The sequence below is a fragment of the Lynx rufus genome, unplaced genomic scaffold (genome assembly GCF_022079265.1).
Source record: "Lynx rufus isolate CCGP_SWC_20201006 ecotype Redwood Valley unplaced genomic scaffold, mLynRuf1.p SCAF_14, whole genome shotgun sequence".
Classification (NCBI taxonomy): Eukaryota; Metazoa; Chordata; class Mammalia; order Carnivora; family Felidae; genus Lynx; species Lynx rufus.
In genome coordinates, this window is record NW_025814828.1 from 14,560,143 (window position 1) to 14,586,610 (window position 26,468).

The 26,468-nt window shown below is 41.3% G+C and overlaps 1 protein-coding gene and 1 non-coding gene across 2 annotated transcripts in view; one reads left to right on the forward strand and one right to left on the reverse strand.

Moving 5' to 3' along the window:
- Nucleotides 1-265: 265 nt before the first annotated feature.
- Nucleotides 266-422, reverse strand: LOC124509728 (U1 spliceosomal RNA). The gene has a single exon (XR_006961506.1). It is a non-coding gene; the product is annotated as a U1 spliceosomal RNA (small nuclear RNA).
- A 3,071-nt stretch (nucleotides 423-3,493) lies between these two features.
- CDKL5 (cyclin dependent kinase like 5) overlaps nucleotides 3,494-26,468 on the forward strand; it is a 192,591-nt gene continuing 169,616 nt past the window's right edge. The window contains exon 1 of the mRNA XM_047075963.1: nucleotides 3,494-3,543. The gene's annotated coding sequence lies outside the window, so the exon portion shown is untranslated. The remainder of the gene's footprint in view (nucleotides 3,544-26,468) is intronic.

A 26,468-nucleotide genomic window follows, 5' to 3' on the forward strand; every position in this document is an offset into this window, starting at 1 on the left:
AATTTATTTTTGAGAGAGAGTGACAGAGCGTGAGCCGGGGAGGGCAGAGAGAGAGAGGGAGACACAGAATCTGAAGCAGGCTCCAGGTTCTGAGCTGTCAGCACAGAGCCTGACATGGTTCTCTTGAACCATGAGATCATGACGTGAGCTGAAGTCAGAGGCTTAACCGACTGAGCCACTCGGGCGCACCTCTCCTAGATCTTGCATTATGAAGTCTAAGCCCAGTGGGCACTTTATAGATGCTTCCCCCCCCCCCCCCGCCCCCCGCCCCGCAAATGTAGCCTTTCACTAACAGAAATTGCTGTCGCGTTTTCCGTGTTTGGGGAAATTGCTGGAGTCAGAATGACCTGAGTGCAGTGGATGAGACTTACCCTGAGAGAACCACCTTCGTGATCATGATATCTTCCCTGGTAGGTAAGTATCATCCTAAATGCTTTTTGACAATGATTAGGAGGCTTATGTAGTCTTCCATACCTGTCCCACGTGTATCCAGGATAAAAATGTCTTACATCTTCATGGCCATTTATTTATTTACTATTGAGACCCATCATGAGTAGCACACATGGGCTCTGTAGTGGGACACTTTGAGGCATCTAATAGAAACTTTGACTCAAACTGTCTTACATGCAAGGAAAAGGCAGAATTTGTTTAATTAAGTAACTAGGTGTTATCATCAAGAACCCAGGTTTTTTGCTTGTTTTTTTCTAATTTTCAGCTTTGCCTTAGGTAGGGCACAGGCTTTGGCCTAAGGATGGTTTTCCTCTAGTCACAAAAAGGCTGCCAGTGGCAACTTGGGTACTTGCTTCCTTGTTCATCCAGCAGGATAGAAGGGAAAACCTCTCCCTCAAATCATAGGATGTTAAGTCCTTTCCTTTAGTCTAAATGGGCCCTAGTCATTGATTGACTGACTAATAAGCACCCACCACCTTGGAAGTGGGGATACCTGAACACTGTTGGGGTTCTATTAGAAGGAGGATGGAGAGAATAGATGCTGGAGAGCCTCTGAAGCTATTGCTTCATCTGGAAAAAGGTGACCTAAGAGAAAACATTTCAGAGAATCTGAAGCCTCAGAGATAATGTATGTAGGTTTGCCAGATTTAGCAAATAGAAATATAGGATTCCAAGTTACATTTGAATTTCAGATAAAAACCAAAAAAATTTTTAGTATAAGTATGTGCACCTCTTTCTACAAACATTACACATTTGCACAATGATTTGGTTCTTAAGCTTTTCTCCCAGATCCTGATTTCATTATGAGCTCTGGGCCCAGAGGGGCAATTTCAAAAATGCTTTTTTGGACAATGATTAGAAAGCTTATTTAGTCTTCAACCCTTGTTCCACACATATCCAGGATAAAAATACATAGTTACCCTAAAAAATTACTTTTTGCTTATCTGAAATTCAAATTTAACAGGCCTCCTGTATTTTATCTGGCAACTCTAAATGTATGGAAAATTCTTGGCACATAGCAGGCATTCATTCAGTGGTTAAGTATTAGTGTTCTTTCTTCATAAACAAGGAGCTCAGTTAAATGGTGGCATGGTACTTTTTAACTCTTACTGACCTAGAAAATACATGCTTTTGATCAAAATTGAAATGAACTGAACTGGATGTGATTCTAAGAAACCCTTTGCCAGCTCCTCAAAACCAGATCAAAGCAAATGTCCCCAAGTGGAAGGTCATAGTTATATATATATGGGATGGCACATTATAAAGCTTTCATATTACTACCTAGAACTAAATTGGACCTCTACCAATGAATATTCGGTTATTGGTTTTTCTTAACCTACACAGATAAACCACTCTTCATTTGGTCCAGAAGTAATGTTGCTGCAATTCCTGGCACAAAGGCACTAACGCTCAGGGATGAAAATGGCATGATTGGCCCAGGAATGCTGGCTCCACATGGGTGAAGCTTGAGGTCACGGCACTGTTACCTTGCAACTTGGAGGAGGCAGGAGACTCTGCAAAGCCCTGCTGTTGCCTCTGACTCCATTTTCCCTCACTGCTAATTCACTGTTCCTACCTGAAAAAATTTCTAATATGCTTCCTGAAAAGCTGAAGAGAAAGGCACCTTCATTTCCTCATCAAATATTCACCATGTTATGAAAAAGAAAACCCTAGTGGCTTGGCACCAAGTGGTCAAAACCAGCATATTGTTACATATTGTTACCAGATTCACGACAGGAATAGATTAAGTGGATTTAATCCAAGATATCTATTTCTAATTTGGTAGCTGCTATGACCTCACACACTTATTTTCCGTGCTTTTCCTAAAAACCAGAAAAAAACACCCCATTTTCCCTCTTTGCTTTAAGTGGAAATTATTATGCAGTTTTTCATAGATTTGTCCACAATGCCTTTAAACAGGATTATTATTTTTCTTAATTTTCAAAAAGTGGCTTTGGAAATGTATCTCCTTCCATTTCATCACCTCTTCATCCTCATTGGAAACCTGATTATTGGTAGGTATTGAGAGCTTTCCATTTCTACCGGTGGAGGGATGACTTCATTGCCAGCTGGGGAATCTTGTGTGGCGGAGCATTGGACCAAAGCAGAGCTGTGGGTTGATGCTGCCGCTGGCGCTGCCGCCACAGCCGTTCGCATGCATCCAGCTGCCGTGTAAGGAATCCTCAGGCTACTAGTTCTTTGCTCCCAATTCACCCAAGGGATCGCAGGCTGATGGATGAGTGTACGTGTGAATGTGTGAATGTGTGCATATGTGCGTGTGCACGCACAGCTGCAACAGTTGGGCAGCAGCTGCAATAGACTTCGATATCATTTTTACCAAAGACAGAGATAAACCGTCCTCCGTCCTTTATTTCCAAGCAGTGCCTCGGCTCCCGCCCCAAATGTGTTCTCCCCCTCTTCCACGACCCCTCAACCCTCCGCACGTGTCCCTCTGGAGTGAGGCCAGGCTGGCTGAGCTGCAGGGAGGATTCCCCCTTTTTTTCCGCAGTGAGAGGCGGATTCCCGGGCCTCTACGGCCCTCCACCCCGTCAGCCGCCCCTTTCTTAGTCACGATCTTCCCCGCCCCTCCCCCCTCCCCCCACCCAGCTCCCCCTGACCCCCCTCCCCCTGAACGCTCGAAGCTCGGGCCCCGCCCCTCCCAGACACCCAGCCCAGGTTGCTAGGGCCTGGCTGGGCAACCAAACCTGGCCCGCGAGGTGGTGCGGCGCGCGCGTGCGCGCTCAGGCGAGTTTATACAAGGAACGAGCCTTCTTCGGCTTCTGGGGTCCGAGCACGAGCGGCGCGGGCGGGGCGCGCGGGCCCGCGCTCGAGGACGAGCGCTCTCTCCGCATTGGTTTCTATCAGAAGTGGGCGGGGCGAAGGCGGGACCTGGCGGAGTCTTAGAAGCTTCTTCATTGGCCCGAACGGGACGGCCGGGGCGGGCCAGTTAGCAAATTAGGCTGCGCGTTCGCCTCTGCGAGAGGGCGGGGCCGGAGGTTTCCATTAGTTGTCCCTGCCACTGGGAAAGGTAAAGCGGCGACGGCGGCCTCAGGAGCTGTGGGGTCCCCGGCTGGAGGTGGGAGACTCGGCGGGGTGAGTAGTTGCGCCGCCACCCGCCCGTCAGGCCTTCCTGTTGCCACGTTGGCTCCGCGCCACCCAGCTTCTCCTGAGAGAGGGGACCCACCCGGTCCCCCCGGGCAGACGTGAGAAGGGGCGGCGGCGCGGGTCTCCTCCAGAACAGGGCGACGCGGCGAGGACGCCCCAGCCTGGAGTGGCCTCTCTTCAGCGCCCCATTGCGCCAGTGGAAGGGCTTCCCCAGCGAGGGGTTGGGACTGTATTTTGGGGGGTGGGGAGACGGGAGGATGTGAGGAGGGGCGGCGGGTCGAGGCCGCCCGGCGGGGCTCCCCTCAGCAGCGGGTCTGCGGCGTCCCCGCCCCGCCGCCCCCGCGGCGCGGGCTCCCCCGGGCTTGCGGCGAGGGAAGCCCCTTCCCGCCGGCGCCGAGGAGGAGCCTGCGCGCCCGAGCCCCCAGCCCGAGTTCCGAGAGAGTCGGGGACCCGCCGGGGGCTGCGAGCCCGGGGCCGGAGCCCCGGCCCTGCTGACTGACCTTGGCTGCCCGCGAGGGTGGGCGAGTGACCCACCGCCTGCCCCGCGGCTCTTCCAGCTTCCTCCCAACAAGTTTCGGGCGTTGCTATGAAGTTCACCACTGGCATAGTGGGGAGAAGCAGAAATTGGCCCCTTCCCAGACCTTCGTACCCTTTGGACCCTCATAGAAATTAAATCCTAGGGTTTGGAACCATTTCCACACGAACAGGTCCTGCTCGCGTTGACACGTTTTATGCCCACGTTGGGGGAAAAAAATAACCTGAACGTATTTCTGTGTAAAAAGGCAGATCTTCCTTGAGGTGTTTTTTTCTTTTTTTTCCTTCGCTTCACTTGAGTGTTAAAGCCCAGATGCCCGAATAAGAAAAGCCTGACCTTAGTATTTCCACCGTGAGATTAGACGGATGCTGTGATATTTAAGTAGTTGCAGATCAGTGTTCTGTTAACACAATCTATTTTAATTGGCTGAAATTTAGGCTGATTTTAGAAAGTATTGCAGACACAGAATAATTTCTTCCCGTGAATCTGAATTAGGTTTGTTTGGACGTAATGCTTATGTAGTTAATGTAAAAGATTACACAAATTAATTTGAGAACATTTGACTAAAACAAGAGACATAAATATGTATAGAATAGGATTATCGTTTTAGGTAACGTTTCCGGCTTGTTCCTTTCTTGCTGTAGGGTTACAAAAGCATCTTTACAGAGGCTATTTGGAATTATATGTGAATGACATTTAGATGTAAATTTGTTTTTAATTTAAGTGTTTTAAAATATTTTATTCATAAAATGTGAAGAACCCGTGTTTACTTGTTTCTGTATGTTTAGTGCGGGGGGGTAGTATAATTTTATATTTAACAACCCAATTAGGGTTCATTAATAATTTTTTTTTAAAGGTGTGCCTCTTTTTGAGAACATTGTACTTGAATACCTTAGCAATTCTTTTAATTTCTTTATTAAAAGTACTATTTTAGGTTTCGGCATTTTTGGCTTTGACACTGGAACAGGAGTAAGGAAGCCTGCAGCAGTATTACCAGTTTGACACCACCAGTGGGTGTTTCTGTTGACAAATGCAGAGAAGAGAACATTTGGGAAGGAAATATTTTTGGGGGGGGGGTTAGGGGTGTTGGGGGGGGGGGAGAAGGAGCCAGAAGAAAGAAGCTGCAGAACTAAAGCTGCCAGCACAGAGTATGCTGAGCATTTCACAAGTACAAGGAAACCTAATTAGGATGAAAAAAAAAAAAATTCAGTTTGCCTGTATTAAATAATAGAATTCCAGAAGAGGCATGCTAAATAAAGTTAATCATCCCGAGAGTGTTAAATAATCTACCATTTCAGAGGAGTTTGGAGGGTCTTCAACTGGAGTGTCAAATCTTTTTAAATTGTCTTGTGTTTTAAACATAATACAGTGATTAATTTGGTGTGTGTGTGTATAAGTTTTGTATACTAGTTTTGCTTATTTAGCATGTTTCCTAACCCTCATTTTTTTGGAAACAAAACTTGATATATTAAAAAACATTACAAATAAACATTCTTTCTTCAGAGAAGATTTCTTTTTTCCTGCTCAGATTTATAATTTAGTCATGATTTAGGGGCTTGTAGAAAGGTTTTTTGCCCCTTATCTCAGGTTTTTGATGTTTACTTAATATGAGTTCCCTGGGCTAAATCTGCCATTATTTTCATTGTAATTTTCTTGTAGTCATTTAAATTGGAGTGTGGCATTTACAGTATTCCCCGGGGTTTTAAAAGAAAAGGCTCCCATTGAGGGAAATTGCTGGGCCATCTCGCATAGATGAGTAATAGAAGGTTGACTGATTGCGAATCAGATCCATTCTGTTCCAAATATGCTGCATGGGGTTAAAGCAGTCATTTAATGAGAACCAGATTTTATATGGTATTTCTACTTTGAAGGTGCAGTGTTGTTCCATTACAAACTGAAATACAGAGGTGGAGAAATTGCTTCAAGTATGCTTTTTTCCCCCCAGCCTTGCTTCACCACTGTGTCCAAGAATCTGTGAGAGACTCTCTGTCAACAATAGTTGCATTGTTGGAAATGACAGTGGCTTCTGTTGCAGAAATTTAACCTTTTATTATGATTTGCGTTTCAATTTACTTTGTGATAGAAAATTCAGCTATATCTAAGAATACGGCTATAGGAAATTTGTAAGGAAGTGAACCAAGAAAAATAAGCCTTCTTCAGCGTGTCTGTTAAAAGTTCACCTTTTTTCCCCTTCCATTTTGGTAACTTTGGTGGTTATCTCTTTTATTTCTTCTAGATATTAGAAGGTACACTAGCATAGTACTTTATTTTTGGCAGTAAGTATGGGGATGAGACTTTTTCATGTAATAAATTGATACCAAATACTAAGATATTTAGAACAAATGAATCCACCCACATACACACACACCCAAAATGTAAGGGAAATCTTTTAGGTAACCCTTAACTTTGGTATAAGAATAGCAGATTTTTAAGTATTCAGTTGCTTTCTAAAGTAGAAAAGGCTGTTTACTCAGAATTTGATAGTTTTAGATTCCAAAGGTAGTTTTTTTCTTCTTTCTTTGTTTCTTTTTTTTGTTTGTTTGTTTGCAACTTCAAATTCCTTAGTAGAGGAGGAGATAGAATCTCAAAGGTTCTTTATCTTCTGATGTTGTCAATTGGGTCACATATTTCAACTTATGAAAATACTGCAATTAAAAGACTAAATTTAAACTCTTGTTTGGAGGGGTTTTCCAATTTACTTTCTATCTTAAACTCAACATTAGAAATCTTTTGTTGACAATACGTCACTTTTGTGTTTGTATTTAAATTCTTGATAGTTTCTAGAATGTTTCCTTCATATGGAGCAGTGCATGGATGACTGGATTACTCAAAGGTTTGGCCTCATTTCTCATTTGAGTTTGTACATTTACTTCATAATACTGAGACATGAGCTTGGGTGCAATTGTGTTAGTGGGTATGAAAGCTGAGAGTGAGGACTTTCTACGTAAAGAGCCTGGTAACATTTAGAAAATTAGGATTTGGGAATTAACAGAAAATTACTTATTAGGTTGAAAGGATCTAGCCCATTCAGGTCTTTGAAATTGGTTGTCAACATTTGAATTAAGCTCTCAGAAACATTTGTGTTCAAGACAGTTCTAATTAAGGTCAAGTTTTGGGAGTGGTCTCTGTTTTGGGCAGTCTTTATAATAATTAAACTATAATATGCTACTTTTTGAGCCTTACTGAATACCAGATATTTGGTACTGAATACCAAATAATTCATTTGCATGGATAGATGCAAAGTGTGTTTTCACAACACTTGTATGAGGTAGAGGTTTCTCTTCTTTCCCAACACATTTGATCAAATGGGCTCAGAGAGAGAAAACAGTATGCACAGATTACCCAGCTAGTCAGCAGCAGAGGCAAAACTACTATCCAAACCGGTCTGACTTGAACCCTTGTTCTTCAAAACCATGCTCTCTCTGCTTCTCTTTAGGAATCTGACTGCCCAAACATATTTTGAGATCCTACTGTAAAGTCATTCCTGGGGAGGTTCTAGAGGTATGAATATGCCTCCTGGAGTTCACAGGCTACACTGGTAAGGCTGCCTGACCTTTAGTCACACGGGAAGCTGGACTCAGGTCCATCAGCACTGCTAGATAGGACAACTGGAAGTGCACAGTTTTCTAACAGAGTCATTAGTTCATAAATGAAGGTTGTACATGATTATTTACACCCAAAATGAGGTAGTTGTTTCTAATTAACTACTTGGTGTTTCATGTTTCTGCATGTTCCACTGTTAACTTTTGACTGACTTTGATTAAATTTGCTACACTAATGACGGCGATGAAGATATTCCTTGAATTCAATTTTGTGGTTTTGATGCACTCTAAATGACAGCCATTGCAATTTGCAGATGGGTATCTCTTCTGTAATTGTAATGACTTAAGTGAAATAAAACCTGGAGGTGAATGAAGTTCACAGAGGTGTGTTATTGTTGCTTTTTAATACATAGAAGTTGGGCTCTGACAAAAATGTTCCTACTTGAAAGTAGAATTTTCTGCTACTTAAAGCCTCTTGTGAGTGTGTGTGTGTGTGTGTGTGTGTGTGTGTGTGTCGGTTTTTAAAACAAGACCCATCATTCAGAGAGCTAAACAGTTGCTTAGCCCAAAGGAATGCTCAGAGGTCTATATGAGGGAGGAAAATGACTTAATGTTTTATTCTGTAATTGATGAGAATCACTTTTGTCACTTATCAAAGTTAGAAACAGTCTAAATATTGTAGAAACTCAGGGCTAGAAATCATCTTGGCCACAGCAGGACAGTTGTTCTATGAAGATGGGACCTATACGTAAATTCTTGTGGATTTATTTCTTTACCAAGTGTAGGTTTTCAGTATTCCTTTTAAACAGCATTATTGAGGTATACTTTACATAGTATAAAATTTACCTGTTTAAGTGTACCATTCAGTGATTTTTTTTGGATAAATTTATGGAGTTGTCTAATCATCACTACAGTCCAATTTTAGAACATTCCATCACCCTAAAAAGAACCCTCCTGCTAAGTGCATTTTAAAAAATCTTACGTACTTGCTTCCACCTAGATCTCTTTATCATCAGACACTGATAAACAAAATGATGTAGATCTTAAAAGATAGGTCTTTTAAAAATATCTTTTTACATATATTACAATTTCTCACTGCTTTTTGTATTTTAAAAAGCTTTTGCCTAGGGGCACCTGGCTGGTCTAGTTGGTGGAGCGGTTGGTGGAGCTTATGGCTCTTGATCTTGGGGTCGTGAGTTCAAGGCCCATGTTGGGTGTAGAGATTGCTTAAATAAATAAGAACTTAAAAGTTTTTGCCTAAACATAATATATAGCAGAATATAAAGGACAATACTGCTAATGGTATTAAATTACCTTGTCTTTGTGGTTTTGATTTGATTTTGTTTTGGTCTTTTTTAAACTAGCAGATAAAACATAATGTTCTTAGTGATATGTTGGAAAAGCAGGAATACGAAATCAAGGTAGGGGTGCCTTGACGGACTCGGTCCATGGAGTATGAGACTCCATCTCGGGGTTGTGAGTTCAAGCCCCAAGTTGGGCATGGAGATTACTTAAACAAACAAATCAAGGTAAAAGTAATAATAATTGTTGGGCAAGAAAAAAAAAATGCCTTTAAGATTTAAGACCATGGGTAAAATAATTGGTTTTCTTGACTTTAAGCCAATAACATTGTGCATTTTAGTGTTTGACCTCTAATCCCCCTTGAGAAATTCATGCCAATGATGCATGCCCATCTGGCAGGCTTCATTAAATTCAGGTATTCAAACACATTGTCTCCTTTCTGTGTTTTTTTCAGACTGGATTTTTGTGGGATTTAGACACTTACCCTGCAAGGTACTGTAGCTACAACTGTTTTCCTGCCTGCATCATTTTCTTTTTAGTTACCCTTAAGGGTAGGTGTGGGAGTAAAGCTACCTTGGGAACGAGTTGTACAGTATAGGCTGATCTCCATGCTCCCACTTGCTCTCCTTTGCTCAATGTACTGCATGTGTAGATGGACATTGCTGATAGGATAGCTTGGGGTTATTAGTTTTTGGGTACACATAAGGGAAGAATGCACTGGTTTGGTTGGAAGTTAAGTGTTTTGGAAATTGTGTCTAACTTTCTTTGCTTTTAGATGAATGTTTCTCTATAGAAAGTGACCCTTACAAGTGCCAGGTAGGTAAATCAATAACTCCTTGTGTGGTAGATTGTGTCTGGATTGTTAATAACAGATTGGACACAGCACTGCTCTGATAATAATAGTTTACTGTAAATTCAATCATAACTGGTTTGATATAGGTTTACTTTTTTTTTTTTTTAAACTGTTTAACAGCTGTGGCTGTAGGATTCTGTTGTTACTTTGTATCCTTTGTAAGAGAAAGGCCTAATATCAAGCAGTAACTTATGAAGTGCTTTCTGACACTGTAACCTTTTTGATTTAGAGGGAAATAGTGCTTTTGAAAGTAACAACTTTGCTTTCTGGAAGTGAACAAAACATATGGATGAATATTTTTAAAGAGTCCTTTTTTTTTTTTTTGTAAGTTGCAATTTTATTTATTTATTTAAAGTTTATTTATTTACATAATTGCTATACCCAACATGGGGCTCAAACTCACAACCCCAAGATCAGGAGTTGCATGCTCTTCCGACTGAGCCAGCTGGGCGCCCCCTAGGTAAGTTGCAAATTTAGATTTCCATTTTAGATTTTATATTATGCCTAAAGATTAGGTTCTTGGCAGTGTAAGATCATATTGTAATAAACGGATTAAACACACACACATTCACTTGTGGAAGATATGGCAGATAAAAAATGGTGATAAGTAATAGTTGAAGCACAACTTACTGACTTGGCTTTGCCCAATTACCCTGATATTGGCCAAGTGGAAACTTGTTTCCTGATGAATAGAATTTTTCAGAGATTACAAAAGTTGTTTCAGGTGTGACATATCCTAGACTTTATGCACACACCGCTCCTGGTTTGTTAGCCTCTCATAGAATATATTAACTTTAATTACTAGTATGTATGTATGTATGTGTGTGTGTATATATGTGTGTGTGTATGTATATATATATATATATGTACACATTTTTTTTTTTTTTTAAAGTACACTCTATGCCCACCGTGGGGCTTGAACTCGCAACCCTGAGATCAGGAGTTGCATGCTCTAGCTACTGAGTCAGCTAGGCACCCTGCTGTTATGTAATTGTTATCAGTAATATTACCACTACAATTTAAGTTTAGCAATTGCAGACAAAAAGAAAGTTCTACTTTTTAAAATTTTTACAAAATGTTTTTATTTATTTTTGAGAGAGACAGAGACAGAATGTGAGTGGGTTAGGGGCAGAGAGAGAGGGAGACAGAATCCGAAGCAGGCTCCATGCTCTGTCAGCACAGAGCCCGACGCGGGGCTCGAACTCATGAGCTGTGAGATCATGACCTGAGCTGAAATCGGATGGACACTCAATCTACTGAGCCACCCAGGCGCCCCAAGAAAGTTCTATTTTAATTATTAATAATTGAAAATAGTTGAGGTAGACAAAATCTAATTTTGTGCAAATTGGTGTTTCCTACTGTATCAATTATTTCTTTTCTTTTTTTAAGTTTTTTTTGTTTGAGAGAGACAGAGACACTGAGAGTGGGGGAGGGGCAGAGAGAGGGAGAGAGAGAATCCCAAGCAGGCTCAGTGCCACCGCACATAGCCTGGGGTGGTGCTCAAACTCTTGGAACCATGAGATCATGACCTGAGCTGAAACCAAGAGTCAGACATTTAATCGACTGAGCCACACAGGTGCCTCTCAATTATTTCTTTCTAAAATAACCCTGTCCTACATCCTGTGGATCTATCCTTCATTTAGCAAATACTTATTGGGTGTCTGCTGTGTACTAAACTATGATAGAGGTTGGATGGAGTGGTAGATAAAAGGTAAGGAGGCCTTGCCCTTAAAGAATTTATAGTCTTGAGTTGGAGTCACAGGGGAAGTATAAGGTACTATGGGATTATGTAGCTGGGTAAGGATTGGGATCTGTCCTGGGGGGAGCAGGCAGGAAGGCCACACTGAGGAGTTAACATTTAAGTGAGACCTAAAGGATGAGAAAGACGGTCTAGTAAATTTTCCTGGCAGAAGGTGCAAATGCCCTCAGGCAGGGTGAGAGAGAGAGAGAGAGAGAGAGAGAGAGAGAGACAGGCTTCTGAAAAACAACCTTTTAAAAAACTGAGAGAAATCCACAATGGCTGGAAAGTAGAGAAGCAGGTGATGAAGCAGAATTAGGCAGGGGCTAGGTCCTGAAGAGGCTTAGTAGGCTGTCTACTGGACTTTTGAGCTTGTCCTAAGTCTCCTGGGAAGCTATTGAAGGTATGATATGAAATGAAATGCTCCTCACACCCAAAACAAAAACCAAGAGTTTTAGTTCAATGGAACCTTGATAATTTACCAAAAAGACCATAATCTGTGCAAGGTAAAATATTCTTCCCTTATTTCAGTAAAATTTTTGCAATTGCTTCTTTGATTGTCATCTGCGATACTCTTTTCATTGTTTTTGTAGAAATTACCTTTAATTTTTTAAAAGCTCCTTATATCCTTCACCATTCTGTTAACCTTATATAGGGATGTCATTTCTATTTATAACTGAGTTAAATTTTTTTCTGATAGTGTTAGCTCTCTTCCATATTTAAACTTAAAATTCCTCATTGCCCTCTTCCCCTTAATCTGCTCAAGGTATTTAATGTTTTAATGAAATGATTCATTAAATATGAGCATTAAATTTGCTTTATTGTTTAAAAATTTTTTTTAACATTTACTTATTGAGAGAGAGAGAGAGAGAGACAGAGCAGGAGCAGGGGAGGGGCAGAGAGAGAGGGAGACACAGAATCTGAAGCAGCCTCTAGGCTCTGAGCTGTCTGCACAGAGCTTGAAGCAGGGCTCGAACCCACGAACTGTGAGATCATGACCTGAGCTGAAGTCAGACGCTTAACAGACTGAGCCACCCAGGCGCCTCTATTCTGTCTTTTTTTTTTTTTTTAATACAATGTCTTAGGTTTAGTTTAATATTTCTCAGCATTTATGCTATTTCATATTTTATGAAATCTCATTTGGACACCTGTAATGTTTTTAGAGAATTTTATTACTATTGTTTAAGAGTATGAATATTTGGGAGCACCTGGGTGGCTCTGTCAGTTATGTGTGCTACTCTTGATTTCAGTTCAAGTCATGATTGTGAGATTGAGCCCTGCATTGGGCTCTGCGCTGACGGCTCGCATCCTGCTTGGGATTCTCTCTCTGCCCCTCCCCTGCTCACTCATGCTCCCTCTCTCTCTTTCCCTCTCTCTCTCTCAAAATAAATAAACATTAAAAAGGAAAAAAATAGGATTCTTTGGTCTAAGTGCCATTTTTCAAATCTGGTTCACATACTGTGACCTTATCTTTTATATTAAACTGGTCTTTGTTGAGCTTCTTATGTTCAAGTGAGCTTATGTGTATAAAAGTGCTACAAAGGTTTTATTTTACATATGTTGATTTCTTTCTCCTACAGTTAGGTGTCCTTACATGCTCACTTCTTTTTTGGAAATCGTCAGCCATGCTAAATATTTACTTGTCTTTATGATTAAATAATGAGCATTTATTTAGGTTTTCCTTGGTGTAAAGTTGTTAGTTTGTGCCTGTATAGAATGCTGTTGTGCACTTTCACCATCCGTATATACAAAGAATAGCCACAGCATCACTTCCTTCTTCAAGTATTTCCTTTGAAATTTATTTTGATATAGCCTCTAAATAGCTCACTTTGGCCCTGAGTTCTTAGGCTTTTCTGAACCATTCTGTACCTGCTCTGTGTTTTTTTTCCTTGTTGCTTTAATCACTTTTTTTCTTTTCCTGGTGCTGGTAACGTGAAGTTTGCAGTGGTTTTTGCATTACTTTCTTTGCTTCCTGTTCAGCCCAGGACATTTATTTTAGAGTTGCCTCATTTTAGATTTTAGAGTTTGGAAGTGATGTTTTTATGCTACTGGTTTCTCTACCATTCAAAGTGATTGTTCTTGATTTGGAATTGTGCTTTTGAGTCTGTCGTCCTGCCCATGGTGGGTAAAGTAAGGCCGTATTTGTTTTTGGTTGACTTTAAGATAGGGTGATGATTTGGGTATCTTGGTGTCAGCATCATGGTAGGTGATGGAGATACAAAGCCAGGCTGTGGTGTTGTGCTCTTAAGGAGTTTGTAATCCAGTAGAAGAGGCAGAAAGCCACCAGTAAAGTGCAGGATGATATGCATGTTCAGATGGAAATACAGGGTGCTGGTACTCTAGGCCAGAAGAGGTGCCCTTAGCGCAGACTTATGGGGACTGGGAAAGGCAGTGATTCTTGAGTGTGAAGAGTCTTAAAGGAGGCCCAGAATGTCAAGTGAAGGGAAGGGGTTTTCCCCTTAGACATGGGTCTAAGAACGAGCATATAAAATTGGGAAAATAGCAAGAAGTAACATGGATTTATTTAGTGCATGCTTTGTTTTGATGCATTTACTTCATCTACATCCCAGGCTCTTGATTTTCTTTATAGCCATCTTTTGACTTTTCACTTTTACATAGGAAAATACTATGTTTTATATATAGGAAATACTGAAACCAGGGATTTAAATAGGAATGGACCTTTGGTAAAATGGATAAGCAGATGGTATCCGTTTTCTACTGTAAGCTCCTACAGGCATGGTGTTGAGTTTTTTTTTTTTTTAAGAGAGAGAGAGAGTGAGCACGTGAGCAGGGGAGAGGGGCAGAGGGAGAGAAAGAGAGAAGAGAGAGAGAGAGCGAGAATGAATCTTATGCAGCCCCCATAGTCAGCTCAGAGCCTGTCGCGGGGCCTGATCCCATGACCGTGGCTTCACACACCTCCAGATTATTGCTCATGTCTCTCAGATTGGGAGACTGATTTTATTTATTTATTTTTTTGAAGTTATCTCTATGCCCAACATGGAGCTTGAACTCACCACCCTGAGACCCCAAGATCAAGACTGGCATTCTCTACTGACTAAGCCAGCCAGGCACCCTGGGAGGCTGGTTTTAAATGTATTGCCATAGCGGGGTGCCTGGGTGGCTCAGTGGCTTAAGAGTCTGATTTTGGCTCAGGTCATGATCTCACAGTTGGTGAGTTTGAGTCCTGCGTCGGGCTTTCTGCTGGCGGAGAGCCTGCTTCAGATCCTGCATCACCCTCTCTGCCTCTCCCCCACTTGCACGTGTGCTTGCTGTCTCTCCCAAAAATAAATAAAAACATAAAAACAAACAAATAAATAAATGTGTTCCCATAGGGAGATAAAAATATGTGCCTTACAGAAAGGCCCTCTAGGGATGCAATGACTTCATCAAGGAATTCACTATACACTATTAGCTGGTTAATTAGATGAAGAGTTTTGTTTTTGTTTTTATTTTTTAGTTTTTTAAACATAACTTTAAAAAACAAGTTGATTTATTTCTGAGTAATCTGTACACCCATGTGGGGCTCGAACTCCTGACTCTGAGATCAAGAGTCACATGCTCTTCTGACTGAGCCATCCAGGTGCTCTTGTTTTTGTTTTTAAAGCATGCTGTCATAGACTTTTAAATACCGTCTCTGTCTACATTTTGGTAATTTCTTGTAATCTGGGTCCCACCTGCTCAGAAAACTCACATCCCCAGTCTGTTTTACAGGTAGGATACGGGCTTCTGACCTAGGTTTGAACAGTCATTTTAGACAGAGTGAGACTTGTATATGGAAGTGAGCCTTGTGAGGTGGCCATCATGTGTAGTTGAATTGATGGTCTAGTGATCATATTGACAGAGATGTTTTGATTTTTTTTTTAAAGTTTTATTTATTTAATCTCTACACCCAAAATGAGTCCCAAACTCACAACCCCAAGGTCAAGAATAGCCATACTCTTCCTACTCACCTAACTAGGTATCCCTGATTTTTTTTCTTTTTTTTTTTTTTTAAAGTAGTGGCAATTGCAGAGCTTATGGAATTCAGTCTCAAGTGATTTTGGTGCTGAGTAGTGGCAATAGATTTTTTTTTGAGGGGAGGGTATTTATCTTCTGATATTTTCTGATCATGTGGGATTTGTGGTTAGATGTCTTATATTAATTTTGGAATATTTTCAGCCATTATCTCTTTAAATATTTCTTCTCTCCCATTCTCCTATTTCTGTGATTCCGTTTATCAATATGTTAGAAACTTTGATACTTTCCCCCAGCTCTTGAATGTTTTTGTTTGGTTTTTCACTCTGTTTTCTCTCAGTGTTTTGGTTGGGGTAATTTCTGCTAATTTTCAAGTTCATGGATTCTTTGCTTGGCTGAGTTGAGTTTAGTGAAGAGCCTGTTGAAGGAACAACTCTTCATTTCTTTTAACTGTGTTTTTCATTTTTAGCACTTTTGTTTGCTTCTTACAGTTTCCATGTCTGGTCTGAATTACCCCTGATTTTGCATGTTGTTCTCTTTTAGGTTAGAGCTGTAAACATGTTACCCATAATATTTTAAATTTCGTTGTGGATATTTCCAAAATGTAATTCTGTATGTAGATCTGATATGTTCTTTGTCTTTTCTGAGTGTTGTTTTTTCTTTGCCTTTTCTTACGCCTTGTGATTTGTTTTCCTTGTTGCAAGCCTGATTTATTTTGTAGAACAGTAAAGACTGAGGTACATAACTTTTATGTCTGTAAATGGGCATATCTTTCCTGTGCTAGGCCTTTGGTGTAGGGATTTGAGTTAGTCTAGTTAGGATTTGGGCTGGGTTTGAGTCTGATTGTTGCTATGGTTACCCTTAGTGTACCTCAGGCTTCAGATTCTTGGTAGAGACAGTTTATGATTAGGGTCGGAGTTGGTTTATTTTGAGTTTCAGGTGTTCCTTTTGAACTGTGGTTTAGGGAGGAACAATATGCCCTGTTCTTCTCCTGTCCCTCTGCCAGTAGTATTCTTTCGTTTACTAGAAGTTGGTCACTGGAAGTTGGTTAGCTTGGAGGTGGGGAGTGATGGTGGGGTGTCATCTTTTGTTCTGGTTAAACCTCAGGTTTAGGCTTGCATCAGTGTCCCACAGTCTTGCCCCACCCTTAGCTATTGTGGTGGGCTCAGTGTGGAATCCTGCCCCTCTGCTAGGAGTAGGGTGCCCACCCCTTTCCCCAGCTGCAGTGAGTTTTTACCGATGCTGTAAGGGTAGAAGCACTTATTTGCCTTGATGAGGGATTTTCTTCCTTCGTGGAGATAGGGAGAGAAGGATCTGGGTGTTTTCTTGCTTCTGAGGCACAGCTGCATTTCCCTTCCCCCAGGTCTGCATCACAATGGGTGTCCTCAGTGCCCTTTACTCTCTGTGAGTGCCTGGTGGGGTTGGTGGAGGAAGATCCTGCTGAAGGTTGGGGTCTCCCCAATTTCTGTGACCCCCTCAGTGATTTCACACTGTCCCTTCAGCTAAGCCACATCGGGTTTTTATCAACTTGCCAATTATTCTAGCTGCGCTCCTCTTATCAGTGTCCAGTTGCAGTCTACCCCAGGTGAGCACAAGGTTGTCTCCTGTCTCCTTGCAGGTACTGTCTCCCGAGATTTTGAGCCAGTTGGTTGTTCTCCGATGGGTTTAAAAAAAGTTATGAATTTGAAATTAGTCCAGGTATTTTTCATTGTAGGGGTGGGCAGCTGTATTCCTTCCAGCTTTCTTATTCTGGTGTGGAAGACAAGTTTGGTTACCCTTAAAATTTTAACATGCACATTTAACTAAGTCTAAACTTAATTATTATCCCTAACCTCCTGAATAAGGCAAAGATTTTAGAATGGCTTACCTTTTAACCCCCATCCCCTCTTCCATGTTAGTTATTTATACCTTAGTTTTGCTTAAGTCACCTTAAGCCTATATAAAAATAGTGTATGTTTACTCATCAACATGTTTTCCAAATTTCTTTCTTTTACCATTCTTCACCCCATTTCTTCATTGTGGGCTCAGTTTCCTTTTTCAAAAAGAATGTTTTGTGTAGTTCTTTCACTAAAGGCCTGTTAGTAATAGACTTGATCTTTGTATTTCTGAAAATCTTGACTTCACTTTTTCTCTTGAATGACTGTTGAGCTGGGTACAGAATTTATGTTGATAGTTATTTTCCCTCAGCACTTTGATGTTATTATCTTGTGTTTTGACAAGTCTTGTTAATGAGAAATCTTTAGTCAGTTCAGGTATAATTTCTTTGTATGTAGGTAATTATCTTTTCCCTTGGGATACCTGTAAGATTTTGCTCTTTGTTTTTGATCTGCCGTTTTTTTGTGATCTTTCTACCTGTGGATTTGTTTTTATTCTGCTTTTATTTGGCATACTCCATCAGTCTGAAGACTCCTGATACCTTCAGTTATTAAAAAAAAAAAAAAACTTAGACTTTAGCTTTTAAATTCTTGCTTCCCATTTTCCATTTCTAGAACTATTTAGATAATGTGTTGTATCTTTTCATTGTATCCTCCCTGTTGCTTAAATTTGCTTTAGTGTTTTCCTTTTTTAAATTTCTGGGTGATTTCCTGACACCCATCTTGCAATTGACTAATTTCTCTTTACCTGTGTCTAGTCATTTGGTTAAACCATTACTTGAGAATTTTCATTAAAAACACACTTGGCTATTTTTTTTAAATATAAAAATTACTGTGTTTGTACAAGTCTACTTTTAGGTTTTCATAAGGGCATTTTCTTGTTATTTCTTTGAACATTTGAAAATATAATTATGTTTGTCTCCTTTGGATTGTTGTAGTTCTTGAGGCGTGAGATCTCTGATTTGTTTGCCCGCTCTCCCTCTAAGTTTTGCTTGTCAGAGTTTGCTACATTTGACACTTTGGGAATTATTTGCTTGTTCCTGGCTTGTGGGATGCTTCTTTTGAGTGGTTTTGCATTTGTCTCTGATGGGACTCTTTGGGGTCACTGTTCCAGGAGAGTTTTCCAACTATTCTGAGACAGATTTCTGAAATCCAGAGAGTGGTGTGAACTGGACTCCCTGTCTGTGGTGGAGCAAAGACTTGGGTTTTCCCTTTTGCTTTGGTCATTCCTACAACACACAGCCCTAGGCTTCTGTGTGTAAGTTTTCTTTTTGCTTTCTTTAAAAAAGGTAAAAAAAAATATTTATTTATTTTTGAGAGTGAAAGGAGGAGTGCATGCATGCCTGCATGGGGAAAGGGCAGAGAAAGAGGGGGACAGAAGATCTGAAGCAGGTTCTGTGCTGACAGCAGAGACCCCGATGCAGGGCTCAAACTCGTGAACTGTGAGATGATGACCTGAGCCGAAGTTGGACTCTTAACTGAGCCACCCAGGCGTCCCTCTTTTTTTCTTATACATCCAAGGATAGCCCTTGGTATCTCTTGACTTTATGCTGGTGGTTCACTTCCAGCTTCTTTCCCATGCACAGACTTTATGGATAACCTCTGGTTTCCTGGTCCTGATTAATCATTTGAGTTTGTAGCCATTGGTTTAGACAGCAGGAGTGAGCAGGTCTTTGTCTTGTGACAAGGAAGAGAAAGGTCTTTGTCCTATGTTAAGGAAGAATCTCATTTAATAAGCCCTTGTTTATGCAGCCACTCCTTTCTATTCTGGTCTCCCTGTTGGTCAGGAAATAGTTCGTCCAGGTAAGAACTAGGAAGTAATTGCAACCACAGGCATCCTCTAAGTTGAATAGATTATTCACCAGAAGTGCATTTATACATTGGTTGTGTAGAACAGTTCATATTCTCTGATAGGAACTATGCATGTTATTTTAAAAAATGGGTTAGTTTCCCAGGTAACCCTTAGGAGTCTGTTCTTTTCATGATGTAGTTGAAATTCACATAGACATGTGAGCTCTTTGGGATTGTAGTCAGTATGTAGTAGGTGATTTTTGTGGGGAGGTGCATTTTAACATTCTCAGTGAGAGAGGGGAGTCTGGTAGTTACCAACCTGATTTGGTCTTCTCTGGTTGTGACCTGCCAGCTACCAGTGCCTGTTAATTGTTACAAATTCTGACCACTGGGGGCTCCTGGGTGGCTCAGTTGGTGAAGCGTTCAAATTCTGCTCAGGTTGTGATTGCGTAATGATCTCATGGTTCATGAGTTCGAGCCCCACATCGGGCTTTCTGCTGTCAGCACGGAGCCCCACTTCAGGTCCTCTGTCTACCTCTCTCTGCTGCTCCCCTGCCTATGTGCATGCACATGCTATTTCTCTCAAAAATAAATGAACATTAAAAAAAAAAAGTCTGGCCACTGTTCTCAAACTTGCCATCAAATCATCTCCTTTCCTACTCAGCACACAACCTTGCCTCTGCTCCACTGAGAATATTGAGAGCCCTTTGGCAGGTTTTCTGCAGCTTCTGGCTCCATCTACAAATTTCTCAGTCCCTCTCTCTCCAGAGCTGTTGTTTTCCTCCTGTCTCAGAAGATGAGGTGCTTCTGTTCTTCCAGGCCAGTCCCTTGCCTGGTGCCCTCTGCTTCAGTGCTGCTGCTTTAGCAGTGTTTTTCCATCAGTTATTCCCCCTCTTCCTCCTCATCTTATATCCCTGTAGCTCTCAACCATGGGCCTTTTTGCTCCACAGGGGACATTTTGCAATGCCTGAAGACATTTTTGGTTGTCACAACTTGGGGTGGGGGTGATGGTATGTATGCTCCTAGCATCTGGTGGGCGGAGGCCAGGGATGCTGCTAAACATCTTACAGTGCACAGCACAGCCTCCCCCCCCCCCCCCCCCCCCCGCACCCTCAGCAAAGAAATTATCTGTTCTAAAATGTTGTTGGTAGTGCTGAAGTTGAGTAACCTTGTTACATCCTTAGTCTCGCTTTTTGACTTCTTTGTTTTACTCTGATCTTATTCCTAAGGTTCTTGTCTTTGAAAACCCTCCCTAAACTGCTTAGGTCCCCTCTCCATTCCTATCTACCTAATCTTCTCCCCTTGTCCAGACTTCTGAGAGGGTGGTCTGTATGTAGTCTATCCATTTCTCATTCACTTCTCAAACTTCAGCTCTTGCTCTGTGACTTCCACTCTCACGCTGTTTAAACTGTTTTTGCTGAGATCACCTGTGATCTCTTGTGTGCTCCATTTAGTAGATTCATTCAGTTCCGATTTTACTTGACATTTCTGTTGCACCTGACACCGTTAATCACTATCTCCTTGAAGCAGTGTGTTCCCCTTGGTGTCTGTGTTCTCCATGTCCTACTCTTACATTTCTTTGTCTACAAGCTCTGTTGGCTTGTCCCAGTCCAGTTACTCCTTATATACTGTTGTTACCTGGGTTTGACTTCTTGGCCAAGTGTAATCATAGGTCATTATCTCAATTACATCCAGAGTTTCACTTTGACTTATATGCAGGTGTTTTTCTAAATTCCTCCCCCATTTTTCCCTACAAGCTTCAGACTCCTTCTTAATGACCTTCTGGAAATCTACACCTCAGCATTCTTACAGGTACCTTGTACTGAGCATGTTTAATGTGAAGTACAGCATCCTTTCCTTGAACTTGTCCTCCTTAATTGAAGAAAAAAATCTCTTAGTGGTTCCATCGTCCACTTAGTCTCCTAAGGTGGTTAGCTGGGTCTTGTCAGACTCCGGATACATTATCTAGAGTTGCTAATATGATACAAAATGTGATTATGATCATATCACTGATCTGCTTGAAAGCCTGCAACTGTGCTCTCTTGCTGACAGAAGGAGAAAGGATAGACTCAATTCCCTTATATGGCTTGTCAGGTTCTCTTTGGTATGTTCTCTGCCTACCTACCTCTCCAGCCTCACATCCTTTCCCTGTCAGCCTCAAACACTATGCTCTGACAGGGAGAGCTCCCCATAAAATTCTGTTTCAAATGTGCTGTCTTTGCTTGTGCTCTCTCCTTTGCCTGGAACGCAGTGGTTTTCTGTAGAGTTGCTACCTCTGTGGATGGTGGGACTCCCTATTCCTCATGGAAGCTACAGTTAATTGGCACCTTTCCCCACTTCACTGGCCTCAATGTTATTGAATATTCTTTGTCTGAACTATGATTTTGGAGGTCCAGGACTGGGTAAATGGTGGCATTAGTCTCGCAAAAAGAGGACAGGGAACGGGTACGGGTAGTTTTTACAGCTTTTCAATTATGTGATTACTATTAGGCCATTTCTTTTCTTAGTCCCTGCTACCTGTAGTTTTATTATCTTTCAAGGATTCTTCTGGAAAAATGTATCTCTTGGAGGAGATATCTTTTATTGTCCTACACGAAGATGTGGGTGTTTCAGCTCTACTGGGCTTTGCCACTCATTCAAAAAAATTTTTTTAGGGGCACCTGGGTGGCGCAGTCGGTTAAGCGTCCGACTTCAGCCAGGTCACGATCTCACGGTCCGTGAGTTCGAGCCCCACGTCAGGCTCTGGGCTGATGGCTCAGAGCCTGGAGCCTGTTTCCGATTCTGTGTCTCCCTCTCTCTCTGCCCCTCCCCCGTTCATGCTCTGTCTCTCTCTGTCCCAAAAATAAATAAACGTTGAAAAAAAAAATAAAAAAAAAATTTTTTTTAAGTAGGCTCCACACGCAGTGTGGGGCTTGAACTCACTATCCTGAGATTAAGAATGGCATGCTTTGCAACTGAGTCAGCCAGGTGCCCTTGCCACCTGTAAAATCTTAACCTGCTGCCTTGTAGCTCCTTAGAATTCCTCACTGATTTGCCTGCTGGGGGTACTTCCTGCATTCCCAGGGCCAGGGCTGCTCTGGGGTTTTGTTTTGTCCCCCCCTCCCCCTTATTTAAGTGGATTTTAGTGTAGAAGGAAAGGTAAACATGTGTTTGGTCAGCCATTTTGCAGCAGAACTTCACTACTCTGTACCTCATGTGGTTTCTCCTTTTTTCCTCTATTGTAGACATCATGGTAAAGAATCTCTTTTATTATTAAATTTTATTTATTTGCAAAGAATGTCTTTTATTTTTGAAAAAATTTTTAAGTTTATTTATTTTGACAGAGAGAGTGAGAGTAAGTGGGGGAGGAGCAGAGAGAGAGGGAGGGGGAGAGAGAATCCTAAGCAGGGTCTTCATTGTTAGCGTGGAGCCCATCGTGGGGCCCAAACTCACTAACTGTAAGATCATGACCTGAGCCGAAATCAAGAGTTAGACGCTTAACTGACTGAGCCATCCAGGGGCCCCAAGAATGTCTTTTAAAGTGAATCCTTGCATGTATTTTTGATCATGTTCTTAGGACACTAGTCGTAGATATCCCTTGAGAATCACTGGGGGTGGTGATAGATAACACTGACAAGATTGTGCCATACCTGTGAAGGTTGTGAAGGAAACACTGCTGAGTCACCTAAAGGAAAGGTTGCCAGTTAAAAATGTTTACTATTTTGGCCAACGTGATCAAATGATTTCTCCTTATTGTTTATCGTTGGATTAAAAAAAAAATACTTCTAAGATTGAACATTTACAAAATTTATTTATTGGCCATTTGTACTTTGTACATTTTCTTTTCGTGTTAAAGGCTTTAAAAAATTCTTTGTAGGGTTGACTCATTTCTTTGCTTTTAACATGAAATAAGCAAACACTACCAAATGTAAGATCCATTGCTCTTTCTTTCTTTAAAATGTTTATTTATTTGGGGTGCCTGGGTGGCTCAGTTGGTTAAACAACTTCGGCTCAGGTCACGATCTCACATCTCATGAGTTTGACCCCGGTGTCGGGCTCTGTGCTGACAGCTCAGAGCCTGTAGCCTGCTTTAGATTCTGTGTTTCCCTCTCTGCTCCTGCTCTGCTCATGTACTCTCGCTCTCTCTCTCAAAAATGAATAAACATTAAAATAATAATAAAAAAAACCCTTTATTTATTTTGGAAGAGATGTGAGCTGGGAAGGGGCAGAAAGAGAGGGAGAAAGAATCCCAACTCTGTTGTCAGCACAGAGCCTGATGGTGGAGCTTGATCTCAGGCAACTGTGAGACCATGACCTGAGTCAGATACTTAACTGACTGAGCCACTCAGGTGCCGCTTACAATGTGGTTTTGACCAGATATCCTTTTTCTATCTCATTTCAGATGTATGATCTTCTGGGTTGTGAATTAATTAATTGGGTTGTTGTGATATCCAGTCAGTGAAATGGTAAACATGAAAGCACTTTGCAAATTATATAATATCATCATCAGCATTATTTATAATAATCCTTAAGTGTTTTTAACCAAATTTTGTTGGAATGTGCTCTCTTCTGTTGGCTCACACAACTGTAACCCCATACGTTTCCCCAGACCTAGTTCAGATCCACTTTCCTATGTAAAACATAACCTTTCCAGTCTAAAACAAGCACACTTTTCTTTGAACATTTATAGCCATTGTGACTTGTATGGTTTATTTGGTAATCATGAACCTGCATCGTCTAATCTTGCCTGTTGTCTTTTTTTTTAAGAATTTTTATTTTTAAGTAATCTTTACACCCAACATGGGCTCAAACTGACAACGCCGAGATCAAGAGTTGCATGCTCTCCTGACTGAGCCAGCCAGTTGCCACCAGTGTCCTCTGTCTTGTATGAACCGTACTCCTAGGCCATTCTATCTGTGTAGTGGGTCTAGTTTTGATTTCTTGAAAGTGGAGCAGTAATTTAGACAACTTATGAAACAGTCTAGTGCAGAATTTTAGATTTTAATAGCTTTTTCCTTTTTTTTTAAAACATTATCTAACTCATACCCAATTTGACTTTTTTTTTTTTTTTTTTCCAAAGTAAACTCTGCCCCCAATGTGGGGCTCTAACTCCTGGCCCTGAAATCAAGCCAACCAGGTGCCCTGACAGTCACTTTTTTTTTTTTTTTTTTGAGTTTATTTATTTTGAGACAGAATGAGTGAGCGCGCACATGTGCAAGTGGGTTCTGGGCAGAGGGAGAGGGTGAGAGAGAATCCTCAGCAGGCTCCATGCCCAACAAGGAGCCCAGTGTGGGGCTCGATCTCATGATAGTGAGATCATGACCTGAGCTGAAATCAAGAGTCTGACTGAGCCACCCAGGTGCCCCAGTCACATTTAAAAAAAAATTTTTTTTGATGTTTTATTTTTGAGACAGAGAGATAGAGCATGAGTGGGGGAGGGGCAGAGAGAGAGACACACAGAAACTGAAGCAGGCTCCAGGCTCTGAGCTGTCAGCACAGAGCCCGATGTGGGGCTCGAACTCGCAAGGCTCAGACTGCGAGATCATGACCTGAGCCTGACCTGAGCCGAAGTCAGACGCTTAACCAACTGAGCCACCTAGGCGCCCCTCCCCCCACTCACATTTTTAAAGTGACCCATCACCTTTATCACATCTTACCAAAGCATCCAACCTAATTTTCACAGCAACTGCAACTTTCTTTTAATTGGTTTATATACTAGTTAGTTGAAAACCATGCAATGGCTATTAGAAGAGGAGTTGATGTCGTTTTGGGGAAGAAATGCAACTGACTTTTGAATGCTAAGCATGCAGCAGCTCCATTTCAGGGAGCAGAAGTGTGAAGTTGAACTAAACAGTTATTAGCCAAAAACATTGGTGCAGTTGGCATTAGCCAGTCTGTTTCACAGAAGTGATGGGGAGTTGGTAACTGTTAGGTCTGTTAAGAGAAATGCTGGAGGCCAATATGGCTTGAGCGCAACGGTGCAAATGGGCTTTTGTAATACATTTATACTTTTCAGAAAGTCCATTTTCCATGAATAACACATTTTTAAAAACAATATAACAAAGATAACTGAATTATTTAGAGTGCCTGGAGAAAATAACTCTGTACAAATAAGATTGCCATGAAACCTTTTCCCCAAATAGAGTTTTCCTTTTCTCCTGGACATAGATAGTTTCTACCTCTTCTGGGCATGTAAAACATCTTGCGTATACCTTTTTTACATTTCTCACATATAGTTAATTCACCTCTTTGCCTCTTCCACAGGCTCTTCCTTTGAGGAACTTTTGCATACCATGTCTGATCCATAGTTGGTGCCCAACAAATTGAATGGAGAAGTTCTGGCCATTTAAACAGATGGTACAACCCAATCTTGCTGTGAGATACCATTTTCATTGATGTGCTATAAGAAAATAAGCCATTAGTATCTATAAATTTAGTTCAGAAAATATTTTAGTATAATTATACTCAACTGAGTATGTTATATTCCATACGTGCAATGTACTGTACTATGTCTACAAAGGCACTGAGTTTAATAATACATGGTTCTTGGGGCGCCTCAGTGGCTCAGTCAGTTAAGTGTCCAACTTTGGCTCAGGTCATGATCTGATGCTTGTGAGTTTGAGCCCTGGGTCGGGCTCTGTACTGAAGGCTTAGAGCCTGGAGCCTGCTTCACATTCTGTGTCTCCCTCTCTCTCTGCTTCTCCCCTGCTTGTGATCTGTCTCTGTTTCTCAAAAATAAATAAACATTAAAAAAATTAAAATAATACTGGTTCTTGTCTGTGGACATGTATTTTAGTAGTACCGTGGGACTATATGGAGAGGAAAGAGTAATTAGAGGCTGGAGGAATTTGTGCAGTGTTCAAGGTAGATAGTACCTGAATTGGGCTGTGAATGCTAACACCAGTTAGAGCTTTTAAGCACATATTTATTGCTTTATGGCATTTGGATGGTAGTCTGGATGTCCTTAAAACTCTTCTTGCTTTTTTTCTGTCACACGCTCCCAGTCTTCCTCCTCCTGTTTCTAGCCTTCTTCCCCTGCAGTATCTTTGCTTTATTTAACATTCTGCCTTTGGCCACTTTCCTCTTTCTGCCCTGGTGTAGTGCTTTATTGTTTTAACCCTAACCTGAACTTCTGGAAATAATGCTTTTGTCTCTTCTGCACATTCACACCACTTCATCATTGTTCCTCTTATAGCATTTCTCCTCTCTCTCTCTCTCTCTCTCTCTCTGCACTATAGTTATATATGTACATACCCTCTACTGGACTGTAAGTTCTGTGAGCAAGTTGCATCTTTGTAGTTCTAAAAATATCTAGTATATAGTTTTTTAAGTAGTAAGTACCACA